The sequence below is a fragment of the Nerophis lumbriciformis genome, linkage group LG11 (genome assembly GCF_033978685.3).
Source record: "Nerophis lumbriciformis linkage group LG11, RoL_Nlum_v2.1, whole genome shotgun sequence".
Classification (NCBI taxonomy): Eukaryota; Metazoa; Chordata; class Actinopteri; order Syngnathiformes; family Syngnathidae; genus Nerophis; species Nerophis lumbriciformis.
Window position 1 is genome coordinate 13,648,318 of NC_084558.2, and position 17,441 is coordinate 13,665,758.

Genomic DNA, 17,441 nt, shown 5'->3' on the forward strand with positions numbered 1-17,441 from the left:
CGTAGGTTCATTTATTATTTGTGTAAGACCACAGCTATCAATTATAGTCTGGAGCGCCACGCACTGAGGGTCCGATGGGGTATTCATATGGATATTAAAGTCCCCCATTATGATTATATTGTCTGCGTGCGTCACTAGATCAGCAACGAACTCTGAGAATTCATTAATAAAGTCCGAGTAGGGCCCTGGGGGGCGGTAGATAACAGCCATATCGAGAGGCAGCGGTGCGACAGACCTCATAGTAAGCACCTCAAACGATTTGTATTTATTATTTAGGTTAGGGGTAAGGTTAAAGTTTTCATTGTATATTAGTGCGACCCCCCCCACCCCTTTTAAGGGGACGGGCAATATGCGCATTCGTATAGTTAGGAGGAGATGCCTCATTTAGCGCAAAAAATTTGTCTGGTTTGAGCCAGGTTTCGCTAAGACCAATGACGTTAAGATGCAAAACATCAAAGTTTTGGGCTTGCTTGTTAATCCGTACTTGCTAGCGTCATTTATTTACATGTCTCGTATGTGTGACTGCCACATACTGGTCACACTAATCATTACACCATGTATCAAACAAAATTGTTTCAAGGTCAGTAAACACAATCAGAATAAAAATGTACATTACGCGCGTCGGGTTACAAGGCGCAATGTCATTTTTTTTTTTAAATGAAAGGGTCTTAAGTGTGCCTTATAATTGAAAAATAAGTTAGTTTTTTTTAAGTTCAAATCCGGAAAACTATGAAAAAACTCATATGTATTCAAATGTGCGCACACATAAATTCAAGCACATTTCTTTGTTACATCGCAATCAACGTGGAATTGATCTCAAGAGTTGGTTTGACATGGCACGCCCAGACCACACCCAAGTTACGTCTCTTTTCAACAGTGTTGGGTTAGTTACTGAAAACCAGTAACTAGTTACAGTTACTAGTTACTTTATTTCAAAAGTAACTCAGTTACTAACTCAGTTACTTAAACCAAAAAGTAATGCGTTACTGTGAAAAGTAACTATTTAGTTACTTATATATATTTATTTTTATTTTTTTAAGGCCCCATTTAATGCCCTTTTAGCTTTCATTTTAGTACTGTTATTGCACTGGAGAATAATACAATCTGTTGATCAACTTGACATGCATTTGCATCACTGAACTCTGCTAAGCAGGGCCGGCCCGTGGCATAGGCCGTATAGGCAAATGCTAAGGGCGCCGTCCATCACGGGGCGCCACGCCAGTGCCACAAATGTTGGGAGAAAAAAAAAAAGAAAAAAAGTTGGTACTATTATTTCTAAATACAAAAAATAATCCCACGTTAATTAAAATGCAAAGTAAAGCCTATTTAATAGAAATATTATTTGATACAACATTACGCCCCCCCCCCCCATCCTCCCCCGCACGGTGCGCCCCCTCCCTTCCCGTATCGTGACTCTTTTTGGACGTCCCCACATCAAAAAATCAACACAAGATGCCAAAACTGTCAGGTGCCCAGGGAAGAAAAAAGAGAAAAGAAGAGGAGGAGAAACGAGAAAAGACAGAGGTAGCAGGTAGGTAACGTTAGCCTACATGAAATTATTTGTCTGTTACAGAATGTGATAGTAACCTGGCTTTTTAGCATTAAGCTAATGTTACATGATTCGGCAATTGCTAATCAATAAATAGCTAGTTCTGTTTTAACGTCGGGTTAATATTGTGGAGGGGGCTAAATTGTTATGGAAAATAATAATGTAACGTTAGGTAATTACAGTACTCCCACCTTACATTCCTCAGGGACATTTCTTTCTTTCTTTAGTTTATTTCGAACATGAACACACTTACATCATAATACATCACACAATTTCATATCATTTCATTTTACATCATGCCCGAAAAGGAGTAGGAAGAAGCAAAGCTTAATCCTACCTCTTTCCCACTTCAAAGCGTTTACAAATATATAGAATCATTTACTGACCTTTTTATATAATAAAATAACATCTATGAGTTAGTATACAACAGTTTTGTAATATGTAATTAATTAATTAATTCAGTCATTATTAACATACTGAGATGAAGAATATCTTATTTTCAATAAGGTTGAAAGTATTTCTCATGATTCTTCTTCTTTGTACTCTGTAAGCACTATTATTTTGAACAACCTCTTAAACTGGATCATATCAGTACATTTTTTAACTTTTTTACTTAATCCATTCCATAATTTAATTCCACATACTGATATGCTAAAAGTTCCAAGTGTTGTACATGCATATAAATGTTTGTATTAGATCTCTCTCAAGCAGGTGTTTTTTGTTTACATTGTTATCGCCTTCTGGTTAGCTAATGTTTGCCCTGCAGGTAATAGTCACTTTTCCACCCCTTTATATATTAGGTATAGTTGTAAGTAAAAAAAAAAGGTCAAAGACAAAGCTATTCGGGTTCTTGTGAGTATATACACTTCACTGCCGATGTGGGGGGCGCCAACTAAAATCTTGCCTAGGGCGTCAGATTGGTTAGGGCCGGGCCTGCTGCCAAGCAATGTGCTCTACATACAACACACAAAGACAAAGATATGTTTTAAAGGGCCAATTTGTTTCAGACCAGAACAAATTGACAAAACTATTTTAAATAGCTGCAACTTAACATACATAAGTAACAAACAGCATAATAACAACATAGCTGTAAAACAAGAAAGGCACACACTACATACATAAAGCCTAACCAGGCGTTTTCTCAAGGAATTCTGAAATAAAATCATGTCTGAAGCCCAGAACACTCTACACATTTCCCCACTTAGTTTAGAGAAAATGAAATATTAGCCTGGCCCACTAGTATCCCTCTTTAGGTTTGTGAACTTTATAGTCTAAACATTTAGAGTGATGTGATAATCAAACACTCTAAAAGTTTAAAATGAAAGAGTATATAAGAGAATTGACAGAGTGTGTGTACCTTCAGTGTGCAGTGCCTCATTAAAATCCAGCCGCTGTTGGAGATGGAGGTGAAGTGTGTGTCTCTTTACTAGCTTCGTCGAAGCATGTTGTTTTTGTCGCTGTTTCAGCATATTTGAAACTTACATTCAGCTAAAATGTTCTTTTCTTTGTGGTCGATAAAAGAAACATACTGAAAATATCTCCATTTTAAGAAACTCGGCTTCGGGGTTCGCCATGACGTCTTGATAGTAGACACGGACACGCCCCCTCCCACACACACACACACACTCACACACACGTACACACAGACAGCGCGCGGCGCGCCTCTTTTTTGTCGCCTCTTCAGCAGCGCTGCAACACTCAGATCTTCTCAGTTTCTAGCCGATACTACATAAAAAATAACGCAAAATAACGCAGTAACGCATCATGTAGTAACGGTAACGGAGTTACTGAATATAAAAAATAACGCGTTAGATTACTAGTTACCGCCGATAGTAACGGCGTTACAGTCCCAACACTGCTTTTCAAGGTTCAAGAGTTTCTATTCGTCACATGCAGAGTACACCACAGTGAAATGCTTTTTTCCATGCTCTTCAGATATTGCGTACAGTGGGATCCAAACATTAGTTGCTGAATCTAGTACACTAAATACAAAAAATACAACAATTTGAATAGCTCTGATGTACATTAATTACAAGACAATAAGTTGCACAATAAGTCCCAGTAGTTATGGTAGAAGTATCAGTACAAGTAAAAGTACAGTAGTCACATACAGTACCAGTGCAACAAATGCAATAAATAGTGCAATAGTGCAATAAATACGCAAATCATATTAAATGTAGCCATGTGCCTAAGTGCTGCACGTTGTGGCAAATCACAAGTCAGTAGTAGGTGCTTCTTTCTGGTGTTTGGAGGAATCCCCAGCGGGTTGAACTTGCTGTGTGCTGCTGAACTGCAGGCTGATATAAAAAATAAATAGTTGGGCATCAGGGAGAAGGTGAGGAAGAAAATGGATGTACATCGCCAAAACAGACAAGTGTTTAAAAAAGATATAGTTGCTACATCTGACTATAGGCGGATGGTCCTTTCCTCCTCACTGCTCCCCCTGAAAAGCTCAACACTCAGTGCTAGCAGATAAAATTATGTAATCTTGCAATCACAACGGATTCAAAGACTTTGACTCTTGTTTGATTGCTCAATTTATTATCACAACACAGGAAACACGTGAAATTCCCCTCGGTCTCCTCTGTCAGTGTGCGGCGACCACCCTGCCTGACATTTCCAAGGAGTGACAGGAACACGTTTTGACAGCAGTAGGTGGCAAAATGATCGCCTAGAAAAATGTATCTTCTCACAAATATTAATATGGATATAAAGAATTAAATGAATTGGCAAAAAAGTGCATTTTGTGTCCTTGCAGCAGTCTTTTTTTACATCGTTGGAATAAAATTTTGCTAAAGCCCAAACGACCACCAAAGTCGCCAAAGTATCCACATCCTGTAGAAATGTACGTACGTCAGCCTTCAAGTTGGCGTGAGGCAGCGCACATTTCCACCTCAATGTCAGTCTTGACACATCTCCTCTTTGCCATAAAAATATGCCTATGCCAGGTTTTTTGTGCGTTAGCAGGCTTGCAGGGTTCACTATTGCTTGTAACTAAAATTGTGTGCTTGCAACTAAAAGTAATGAACTTCACACCTCACTTTTTTATTAGTCTAGCCAATGTTGATGAAGACAGTATGGACAAGGGATAAAAGTAACGGTTCAGCACTCTTATTGTTTTGCATGTGGGTCACATGATGTCAATTTTTTCAACAACAACATTTTGTACGTCTTTTGGAAAACTGTATCATGCCTAAAAGAACTTGGTGTCAGAACGTGGACTATGGCGGCGCAAATTACTGCGCAGATTGCTTTCCCAGGATGCAATTCAACTAGACTGGACTTGGCGTGAAGGTAGATACATGATTTAATAGTAACTATAAAAAGGTACAAACAAAAAGCGCGCACAAGGCGGAAATGCAAACTTGAATATGAAAACAAAACTAGCACAAAGGCAAAAACTATGAACATGAAATATACAACAGACACTTACTATGACGTGAGAAGATCAGCATGAACTATGGAAAACATGAGTAGCATCAGGTAACAGAGGTGAACAGAGTTAATGTCGCCAGGCTGACTTCCTGGCAACTATGGGCTTAAATAAAACAGACATGATTGACAACAGGTGCGCGAGTGCAAAACGTGAAACAGGTGAAACTAATGGTCGCTATGGTGACAAAACAAACAAGAGTGCACAAAGAGTCCAAAAACCAAACCGAACATAACCAAAACAAAACATGATCACACAGACATGACACTTGGTAAGACACCGACCCCCTGAGAGCAAGCGCCTTGTGCAGTGGACATTTGCATTTTGCATAAAAGTGTTATTTTTTTTCCTAAATGTGTAATAAGTCTGACAAAATAACTTTTATTTTGTTGTGGGTTCTTTTAACTTTTAGTTGCTGAGAGGGTAGGGAACGCTATAATAGAGACACTAAGATCCAGACTGCGATTTGGTGGATTTATAGTAACGACGCTCGGCTATCAAAGCGATCAAACAGAATATGGAATAATGAGACTAGGAAGGCAAACCGATGCTATCGATAAGGTAAGAATGATAAGCAGAGGATGGTGGTCAATAACCCAGAACTGCATATCTCCACCTCACTGACACGGTAAGAAGCCATTCTTTATAGCTTCCATAGGCACACACACACACACACACACACACACACACACACACACACACACACACACACACACACACACACACACACACACACACACACACACACACACACACACACACGCACACATTTTAGTATTAGTTACCTTCTTGAGACCTCCGAAAAATGCCTACCTCTGTAGGACCACCCTTTCTAGATATATAAAGATTTGTAATTACAACATTAATAATATATACATACTCTGCAAATATAAAAAAGGTAAGCTTTTAGTTAATAATGTTTATAATTTATTTTTTTGTGTGTATGTGGTTTTTCATCTTCATTATTTACTTATTAGTTATTACAGTATGTCTTTATATACATATATATTTTTTTTTTTTAATTAATTTTGGCCAAAGGGGGCGCATTTCAATTTCTTACACACACTTGTTATTACATATGTTGGCCAGAAGGGGAGCCCTTCAAATCTTTACACACACTTGTTATTGCATATGTTGACCAAAGGGGGAGCACTTTTAAAACCGACACACAGTCAATTTGAAAAATCCCTCCTTTTTGGAACAACCCTAATTTTGATAGATTTCACCACCAGGGGTGCAAATGAGATCTCTATTTTTTTGTAATGTGCTTAAGGCCGATGACAAACGAGTCAGGGACCACAGATGGCCCCTGTGTCGCACTTTGGGCAACTCAACTGTAGAAGCTAACTGTTAATGGCCACTATAGTCTTAGTACAGTAGTGTATTTGTTCATCCTATGGTCACATATAGAACGCGGGTTGTCTTATGTCAGCACTAGAAGTTGTAAAATCAGCTGTTCACCTGGCGGGTTTTGTAGGGGATGAATAATGAAGTCCTTCTTTAGCTGCCGTCTTGTTTTATCATATATTGCTGCCTTTGCACCTGTCAATGTTTACTTTTTTATGCACATTAAATCAACAAAAAATCCTGACTTTGGAGCAATGTTCACGGACTCTAGTGTTTGGCTCTCTATTAAATGCAATGGTTTTCCGTATTGGGACCATGATTTCGGTCCTAACTTGTTCACCGGTCCTCATATTGAAGGTACTTTTCCCTGTTGATATCTCAAGAAGGGTATAAATACAATAACACACACAAACACACACACACACGCACACACACAGTGCTTCTCACCAATTCGTAGGCCTGTCTTCGACTTGTCTTTGAATTAGCAAGAATGTAGCCTAAAAAGTGGGTAAAAAGAAAAAAAAAATTCTGACTGCGGTCTTAAAATGTACTTTTATATTATGATGTGTATTGTAGCCTGTTAGCATGCCAAAATAATCAGCAAAATTAGCTACTATTTCTGCTCATTTTATTTACTTTATTGGCCTGACTTCACTCATTCTGTTTTCATTCTTGTGCCCATGGATGACCAATTGGAGTAGCGTGATGTCATGTGACTTGCTGTTGTGCATTTTGATATACTTGGAAAACGCACAAAATGCACAAAAACATCTCCTGATTGAGTGTTTAGATGCCAATAATGCCCACTCACTCAGTCAGCTGTAACACTATTACACACATGCTGTCAAATATCCTTACAACCTATGCTATTCACACTTACTGCAGAGTGATTAATTTCCTAGTCGTAATTAGTAGTCTTAACAATTTCTAGTCGTCAAATTTTTCCATATGAAACTTTCTGTTTGTTAACAATTTCTTACACAGTACCCTAGCGATGGTGCCAAGCAGTAACTGCAGCTCAAAAAGCCTCTTCTGCTGTAAAAGTATTCTGTTTTATTCAGCTTAGAACATATTGATTTGATTGTTTTTAGCATCTTAAATGTCCAAAATGTATCAAAGTGCCCCCCCTGATTGTTGTTAGTCATATTAAAAAGAAATTATTTACCAATTGTATTTATTAAAATATATTTTTTGCTTACTGCCAGCAGTTTGCAGTTATATTGTCCATTTAAAAAAAACATTTAAGCTGTTTACACAAAAGCTAAGTAGTTTTATGTTATGCATTTTGTTGGAAAAGCGAGGTGCATATTGAACCATGATTACGGTGTACCATTACTAGAGATGGGTACCTTTGACATTTGAACCGATACGGTACCAATTCCCGGTACCTGGAATCGGTACCGATACGCAAAGGTACCAATTTACGGTACTTTTGTGTGTGTTCATGAATGTTAATTGTTTGAAAATACAATCTATTATTTTATTGTAACTAACTGATATCGTATTTTCCGGATCATAGGGCGCACCGGATTATAAGGCGCACTGCCGATGAATGGTCTATTTTTTTTCTAAATGGAAAACAATTCCTTGTGGTCTACATAACATGTAATGCTGGTGCTTTGGTCAAAATGTTGCATGGATTATGTTTTACAGATCATCTTCAAGCCGCTTTCTGACATTCGCTTCCGTATGCGCCGTTTTGTGGGCGGTCTTATTTACGTGGCTCACCTTCGACACCGTCTTCTCCCCGTCATCTTTGTTGTAGCGGTGTAGCGTGCAAGGACGGGAGTGGAAGAAGTGTCAAAAGATGGAGCTACTGTTTTAATGACATTCAGACTTTACTTAAATCAATAACGGATCTCCTCATCCGGAAACAACAACACAGGAAATGTGTCCCGTGAAAAACTGTCCGACCGGAACTCTCTAATAACTAAAGTTCCTTGGGTGAATTATGTAAACTCACTACACCGGTATGTTTTAGTGCTTTCATGGCGAATTTACTAACATATATAAAAGTAAAAACTTTACACTACTTTATATTAGAAATGGCAACAGCAGAGGATGAATGTCCCATAACAAGAGGATAGAGGAAAAGAAGAAGCTTATCGACGACGCCGTCGGCCCGTAATACAAAGGCGGACGCGCGTCATTTTTCAGGATTTATGCAGATCCCAAATACAGATCAGCAGGTACCAGAAAGTATGAAAAGTTGCTTTTGCGTAATATTGCGAAACAAAATGCCAGATAATATGTCTTATCTTATACACACACCATAATAATACTCATATGTTGAAGCCCATCAAGGGTGCGGCTTCATAGCTTCATTGTCGTACTAAAACATTTTGATAGATTTTTGAGCACCATGTGTAATGTTCTATATTTTCAATGGAACATATAAAATGTTGGTGTTGTTTACTTGAGTCATATTACCATCAAAGTGCCATCTACACTTATGTCTTATGTTTGACTGCCATCTACTGGTCACACTTATCATTACACCATGTACCAAATGAAATAGCTTTGAGGTGGGTAAGCTCAACCAAACTTATTCCTTACATTAGGCGCACCGGGTTATAAGGCGCACTGACGAGTTTTGAGAAAAAAAAAATATTTTAAGTGCCTCATAGTCCGGAAAATACGGGAACTGTGCAGTTCATTTGTTACATCTTATTGTATTCGGACACTTCTGAGTATCATTTGTGTCATGATCCGTTGCCCATATCATGTTTTGTTTAAGTTTAGTATTTCCTTAGTTGTTGATTTAGTTCTGTGTCTGCACCCGGGTTTGTTTTCGTTGTTGCCATTGTCACCTGCCTCTGTTTAGTGGTCGGGACGCTGACCTGCTCCCGGCCACTAATCAGAGAGCTATTTATTCCTCCTTCTTTTGTTTGCTACATGCAAGTTATGTTGGACCCCGACTTAAACAAGTTGAAAAACTTATTCGGGTTTACCATTTAGTGGTCTATTGTACGGAATATGTACTGTACTGTGCAATCTACTAATACAAGTTTCAATCAATTAATCAATGGTTATCCGTACTTCTTGCTCCTGTTTTTGGCTCGTCTTTGGTTAAGCCTTTACCATAGCTTCCCGTGCACACTTTTCTGTTCTAGTATTCTGGCCTGATTTATTAGAATACATAATTTTCCTCACCTGCACCCTGCTTCCAGACGTCCATCCGCATCTTGGGGAAACGACCAGCGGATTACCATGCGACCCAGATGTGACAATTTGCAAGTATTATATAGTAGACTTGTCATGTAGTTTGATGGCAGTAGTGTACAGACCACAGTAAGTTGCCAGTAAGCTGAATGTGTCAGTCTAGTCTTATGTTGCGCCCAATAAAGTATTTAAGTATGTACTTATCACACAGCTGTTTGATTGTAACATGCATCTTAGTTACCATATTTGAAAATGTTGAAAATCATCTTGTAAAAGTGCTAATACTAATCAGTAGCATGTCTGTGGCAAATACAATTAAAATCAGCATCGAGCTAATGCATGCAAGAAAAGTGGAGCCGTACTTTATGTTCAAGCATTTTCTGTCAGGCGTACTTGCTTTGTTGGCATTGAAAATTGCAACATTACTTAGGGGCAGTTTGTCTGAGTGCTGCTTGAGTGGTTGTTTCCTCACCAAGTGTTTGAGCGGGTCTTTAGTCTGCAACCGGACGTGACGTCACATGCAACAAAAGTCTCCGTATACTGCACCGTTTGATTTTATGTGAATCCATCCCCCGACGCAATTTGGTCGGTGCCAATAAAAGTACCGAACTGGGTAACTATATCTAACGATTACACTCCTACGTTTCAGTCCTTATCTTACCAAGACCTTTTGGACAAGTCTAAATTAGTGCAAAAAGCAAGCACCATAAAAGTTTTGTTAGGCCAGGGGTGTCAAACTCATTTTAGATCGGGGGCCACATGGAGAAAAATGTACTCCCAAGTGGGCCGGACTGGTAAAATCACGGCACGATAACTTAAAAATAAAGATAACTTCACATTGTTTTCTTTGTGTAAAAATAGAACAAGCACATTCTGAAATTGTACAAATCATAATGTCGTTGTTTTTTTTTTTATATACTTACATGTTGCTGTTAATAGTATTCTATCTTTATTTGTCGTTATTTATATTTTCTGAATAAATTATATGTCAACTCATTGGTGTTCATTTTCAATCCATCAAGATAAAAAAAAAATATATCAAAATCAAATTACAGGATGTTATTTATGTAGTTTGATTATTTTCGTTGACTAGCATCATGTGGTTTATTTTGTATATGTGTAGCATCATCTACAAAGATGCAAATAATTGCTATTGCAACATCCACTGGACACATTTAGAACAGCTGTTTCTTTCATTCAAAACTTTGAGGGAAATTTTTATACTTAGCAAACTCATCATGCGGGCCGGATAAAACCTGTTTGCGGGCCTGATCCGGCCCTCGGGCCGTACGTTTGACACCCCTGTGTTAGGTTGAGTTGGGAATGGACACCAAACACCAAAACATCTTGTGAGCTAGTAGGCCTTCTTCCAGGTCCAACATCAGCGGCCTTTGACTTTAGAAATAATAGGGGCTGTTAAAGGAATGTAGTTGACCTGCTATTTTAATCCATACACACCACACACTATGATGCAAACAGTCACAGTTGAAAGTGCTAAGAGGTTACTTCAAACTAAAGCTTCTCCCACTAGACTGAGAGTCAGCATACAAACAAGGCAGACATAGAGGGAATAATAAAACGTGCGCAAATCTTTGTGTCTAGCTTAGTTCTATCCTCATATTATTTTTTTTTTTTTACCTCCATCTCGCCTTTTCTTCTCCTCACCAAGTCATCTCACCATCTATCCATCCAACCTTGCCTCCCTCTTTCCATCGCTGCCTCTCTTATCTACAGTAGTTGCCTTGGTAACAATATAAAGAGATTTTCTTCACAGCGCTGTCGCCGTGGTAACGGTTGGCTGTCCTCCAGGCTGTTTTTGGAAGTGCGCCGCCCTTCGGTCCACTCCAGCCAGCTTGTAGTGGCCGCTGTGCAACCAAGGCCTGACATTAGCTGGATATCACTCCTAAGTACTAAAGGAGCTTCAGCGAGGATGGACATGCTCCATGCTGATTGGTCCCAAGCTGTCAAAAGGCATCTTAACTCGGAACAATCGACGCTTTGCTTCACACTGGGCTGCAATGGTTATCAAAGACATGACTGGCATGCTTTTGTCTTTTTTTCTCCTTTTGTTTCCCATTGCGCAAAACAATTGAAACTCACTGATGCAACTCAGACATACAAATGCTCAGATTTGTTTCCCAATGTATTGCATCCTCCAATGCCAATTATCTCTGTTTTTTAATTATGAATTGAAAGTGAAAATGGCTGTGAAAATTATCAAGTCAACTCATGTGATTAATCACAAAAATAATATCTCTTTAATCATGTGTATCGCATATTAATCTCACAATTTATTTTGACCGTACATGGTCCTTTACTTTAATCGTGGATGGTTAAAGCTGAGGGTTGTTACAGTATACGGTCAGTGATTAGGTCAATACATACATCATTGCCAAAATGAGTGAGGACACTCCGACTGGTGTGCTCACTGGCAAATGTCACTTTGAAATACACCCTGATGGGACTTTAGATTCAACTGTTTTGAGGAAATAAATGTAGTGCATAAAAAAAAAATAAAAAAAATGTCCTTGTCTGACATTCTGACAAAAAATAGCATTGAGTTGCATTTAGTTATTTTGAGTTATTTTAAATTATGCAGCGAGTAATAACCTGTGATTAAGGATATATACCTTTTATATATACCATTTTTATCGATACCAATATCGATATTCCTTACCGATTTATTGGTACTCTTATTGGTCCATCCATCCATTTTCCTCCGTTTATCCGAAGTGGGGTCGCGGGGACAGCAGCCTAAGCAGGGAAGCCCAGACTTCCCCTCCCCAGCCACATCATCCAGCTCCTCCCGGAGGATCCCGAGGCGTTCTCAGGCCAGCCGGGAGACATAGTCTTCCCAATGTGTCCTGGGTCTTCCCCGTGGCCTCCTACCGGTCGGACATGCCCTAAACACCTCGTTCGGGTGGCATCCTGACCAGATGCCCGAACCACTTCATCTGGCTTTTCTCGATGTGGAGGAGCAGTGGATTTACTTTGAGCTCCTCCGGGATGACAGAGCTTCTCACCCTATCTCTAAGGGAGAGACCCGCCACCCGGCGGAGGAAACGCTTGTACCCGTGATCTTGTCCTTTCGGTCATAACCCAAAGCTCATGACCATAGGTGAGGATGGGAACGTAGATCGACCGGTAAATTGAGAGCTTTGCCTTCCGGCTCAGCTTCTTCCTTACCACAACGAATCGATACAGCGTCCGCATTACTGAAGACGCTGCACCGATCCGCCTGTCGATCTCACGATCCACTCTTCCCCCACTCGTGAACAAGACTCCCAGGTACTTGAACTCCTCCACATGGGGCAAGATCTCCTCCCCAACCCGGACATGGCACTCCACCCTTTTCCGGGCGAGAACCATGGACTCGGACTTAGAGGTGCTGATTCTCATCCCAGTCGCTTCACACTCGGCTGCGAACCGATCCAGTGAGAGCTGAAGATCTTGGCCAGATGAAGCCATCACTCTCATTGATAATATATGTAATTGGTGTAAATAAAGATGCATTTTTATTTGCTTTATTATTTCTATTATTATTGCTTCCTTATTTGTGATTATTCCAAGCTGATTATCGAATCCTAAGGCTGATTTGACAACAACAACAAAAATAATCCGATCTCAATTATTATCACAACTTTCCACATTGTTTTTAACCTGACAGTTAAAAGCAGATGTACTAAAAACCAAATAAACTGTGGATTAGTTTAACATTTTATCAACATTCTAATTAAATAAAAAAACTAAACATAACATAACAATGTACCAATAGATTTGAATTTACATGCTTTCAAGTAAAAGAGAGCACACACAAGGATGCATCAGTTATAATTTCAACACTGGTGCACCAAGTAGCAGCTGTCAGGTTATCATGAAGTTACCAATGAAGATCGGTGGTCGCGTCCTCAACTTCCGAGCAATGGTAGTGGAAGCAGGTGATTTTCAAACAGCTTTTGGACTACAAGTAGTAATCATATTTGTAAAAGAAACATCACCTGACATGTAGAAGTCATTTGGGAACTGTCCGGTTCTGTATTTTGGAGTTTGCATGGTAGTTAGAGTTGGCTGCGTGTCAAGGAGGCAGACAAAGAGACGGCCCCACAAGGGTGCAGGGATGCCGGCTTGAGTGTTGGCCCCTGGCTGGCCAGGCTCTATGGACGTGAGTGTTTGTCAAGTACGTGGTGCCCGTAAACATGATTTCCCCTTTTCCTCTCAATTACATCATCTCAGTCACATTTCCGCGACTTGCCGCATTTAGATTCTGTTTTAGCGATCCTTGATTACAATGACGTGTAAATCTATGAATGTGGCATAAACTGAGACTCCCAAATTTCAGTGCCTCTCCCGAAAATCTCCCGGGACAACCATTCTCTCGAATTTCTCCCGATTTCTAGCAGGACTTAAGGCACGCCCCCGGACCTGAGTGAGGACAGCCTGTCGTCACGTCCGCTTGGCCAACCAAAAAGTAACCACAGAACACTAGTGTTCTGTGGTTACTTTTTGGTTTGCCAACGGTTTACATTGTATTGCGCACCCTGACGGCAAGTGTGGGAGTCGGTTCTGAAGTATGAAGTAAAGAGACGTAACTTCGTCACCTCGCCTGGTTATTGACTCCAACCCAGAATATTACACTGCCCATACCTATGCTCCTTCAAAGGCTGTGCTACTGGCTGCAAAGCATTGCACTTTTAAATACAACAATGAGTAGAGAGGAGTGTTATGTGTGTATATGTGTAAATAAATGAACACTGAAATTCAAGTATTTATTTTATTTATATGTATATATATATAATAAAATACATATATCTATATATATAGCTAGAATTCACTGAAAGTCAAGTATTTATTTTATTTATATATATATATATATATATATATATATATATATATATATATATATATATATATATATATATATATATATATATATAAATAAAATAAATACTTGACTTTCAGTGAATTCTAGCTATATATATAGATATATGTATTTTATTATATATATATATACATATATAAGGAGTGGAGAGGAGTATATTTATAGCTAGAATTCACTGAAATTTAAGTATTTCTTATATATATATATATATATATATATATATATATATATATATATATATTTATAGCTAGAATTCACTGAAATTTAAGTATTTCTTATATATATATATATATATATATATATATATATATATATATATATATATAAGAAGGGGGCAGCACGGTGCAAGAAGGTTTAATGCGTCTGCCTCACAATACGAAGGTCCTGAGTAGTCGTGAGTTCAATCCCAGCCTCGGGATCTTTCTGTGTGGAGTTTGCATGTCCTCCCCGTGACTGCGTGAGTTCCCTCCGGGTACTCCGGCTTCCTCCCACCTCCAAAGACATGCACCTGGGGATAGGTTGATCGGCAACACTAAATTGGCCCTAGTGTGTGAATGTGAGTGTGAATGTTGTCTGTCTATCTGTGTTGGCCCTGTGATGAGGTGGCGACTTGTCCAGGGTGTACCCCGCCTTCCGCCCGATTGTAGCTGACCCCGAAGGGAATAAGCGGTAGAAAATGGATGGATGGATGGATATATTAAAGAAATACTTAAATTTCAGTAAATTCTAGCTATAAATATACTCCCCCCCCCCCCACCAAGGTTGGCAAGTATGACTTCTGCATAACTTGTAACCGGAAGTAGGGCGGTAAAAGGTAAATTCTGATTGGCTGTATCGCTGTCTTTTTTTTTTTTTGCTTTGCAGTAGCACCTTAATGCATGTCACAGCATGTGTGTCATAATTACGTGGATAGCTGGATTAAAGAAGTACAGAAAGCCGTATCATTAGTCCAGAATTTTAACAGTCCTCTTGGACCGACCCAATTAGGAACCCGTACCAAAAATACTGCTACTAGTTATACACAACCTACTCAGTGGCCTAGTGGTTAGAGTGTCCGCCCTGAGATCGGTAGGTTGTGAGTTCAAATCCCGGCCGAGTCATACCAAAGACTATAAAAAAGGGACCCATTACCTCCCTGCTTGGCACTCAGCATCAAGGGTTGGAATTGGGGGTTAAATCACCAAAAATGATTCCCGGGCGCGGCACTGCTGCTGCCCACTGCCCCCCTCACCTCCCAGGGGGTGAACAAGGGGATGGGTCAAATACAGAGGACCAATTTCACCACACTTAGTGTGTGTGACAATCATTGGTACTTTAACTTTAACTTTATTTACCTGTGATTATCATTAATAATCCCAATTCAAAAGTGTGATTAATCTGGTTTAAAACAAAACAAAAAAAAACTAATTTTTAAAGGCAATGAAAAAAATGCATATCTTCCCTTTTATTACAAATGTTTATTTACCTTTTAAAAAAATATATATTTAAAAAAAACATGTTCAAAATTGGTTAAAAGAAAAAGCATGTGTATTAAACCCACAATGGTAACACGGTGTGATTTTAAACGAGAGACACCTGTGGCAGTGAGAAGAAAAAAAAGTAGGTTGAGAGAAGATTTGTCTTAATTGATGAGGAAATGTCATGAAGGCATTTAAAAGATCCCCGACCCAGCAAATGGGCCATAATTGCTCGCCACACCCCTGCTGGAAAAACACTGATATGGCGGAGCGAACTATAAGAGCAGCAACATGGGATGTGACATTTTACATTCATCATGGCAATGTGTGAACTTCACTTGAGTAATGGGATTGTATTTTATGTTTTGGCAGAAGGAAAAAGCCTAAAGTTGGCACTAGCACAACTACTTGAACTTTATTTCTATTCTGGTTTCTTTCCAACGACAATATTTAGTGGTATTTTCGTCATGTAAATGTATCAAAAGAGCCTGCTAATTTACATTGGTAAATATTAAATAGTATGAAAATAAAATGTTGGCTTCATTTACTACTAATATGATCAAGTTTATTCAGCGATTTCTTCTTTGACAAGCTGGTGGTTGAGAACGTTTTAATGTTAGAATCATCATAATATAATTATTGTGCAGTACTTTTTGGAAATGTATTTATATATGGATTTCCACACAAGGTGCACATTATCATCAGTCAAATACTTCTTGTTGGCCATTTCTAGACAAGAGACTGCAGAATCATGTGCAAAACCGTACAAACAAAAAACAGTTTTGAAGTAAGTGCTAAAAAAAGATTAGGTACTTGGGACATGAAGCAAAAGTAATAAAAATGTTAACAAAATATGATCATTACCCTATAATTTTTTCCAGGTGGAGTAAATTATATTTGTATGCTCGTACAAACACTTAAAACCTTTAGCATATCCGTATGTGGAATTAAATTATGTAATGGACTAACCAAATAAATCAAATAAAGCACCAATATGATTCAGTTTAAGAGACTGTTCAAACTACAAGTGTTCACAAAGTACACAGAACAATAATTATGATGTACATCTTGTGTATCCCGCCTTCCGAATGCAGCTGAGATAGGCTGCAGCACCCCTGTGACCCCGAAAGGGACAAGCGGTAGAAAATTGATGGATGGATGGATCTTGAACCCTTTTTTTTTTTGGAGATTAAGATTATTTAAATATTTAATATTTAATCAGATGTAGGGACTTCCTTTCCAAAGTGATCGACTGCAATGGATGTCCAGTGGTTATAATTATTGAATTGGTAAATTAATTGATTATGTGGGAATCCAGTACATCTAGAAGCCAACAGATTGACATGGGGAGATTTTCCACAACAATATTTCACACATTCCTTTGTTTTCACAAACACGGTGAACTGTGTCGATTTCCTGTTGACTTTTGATAAGACATTGAAAACAGCATATGACAGCTTTATTATGCATCAAGTCCAAGTAATATTTCCTTCTGCATTATTTGTGATGTTTATGCTTTTTTACTGTTGATGTGTACCCTTTCTTTCTAAATTATAATATATTCAATTAGATTTCCTCTGGAAAATTGAGAATTATATGAAATACATCATTTAC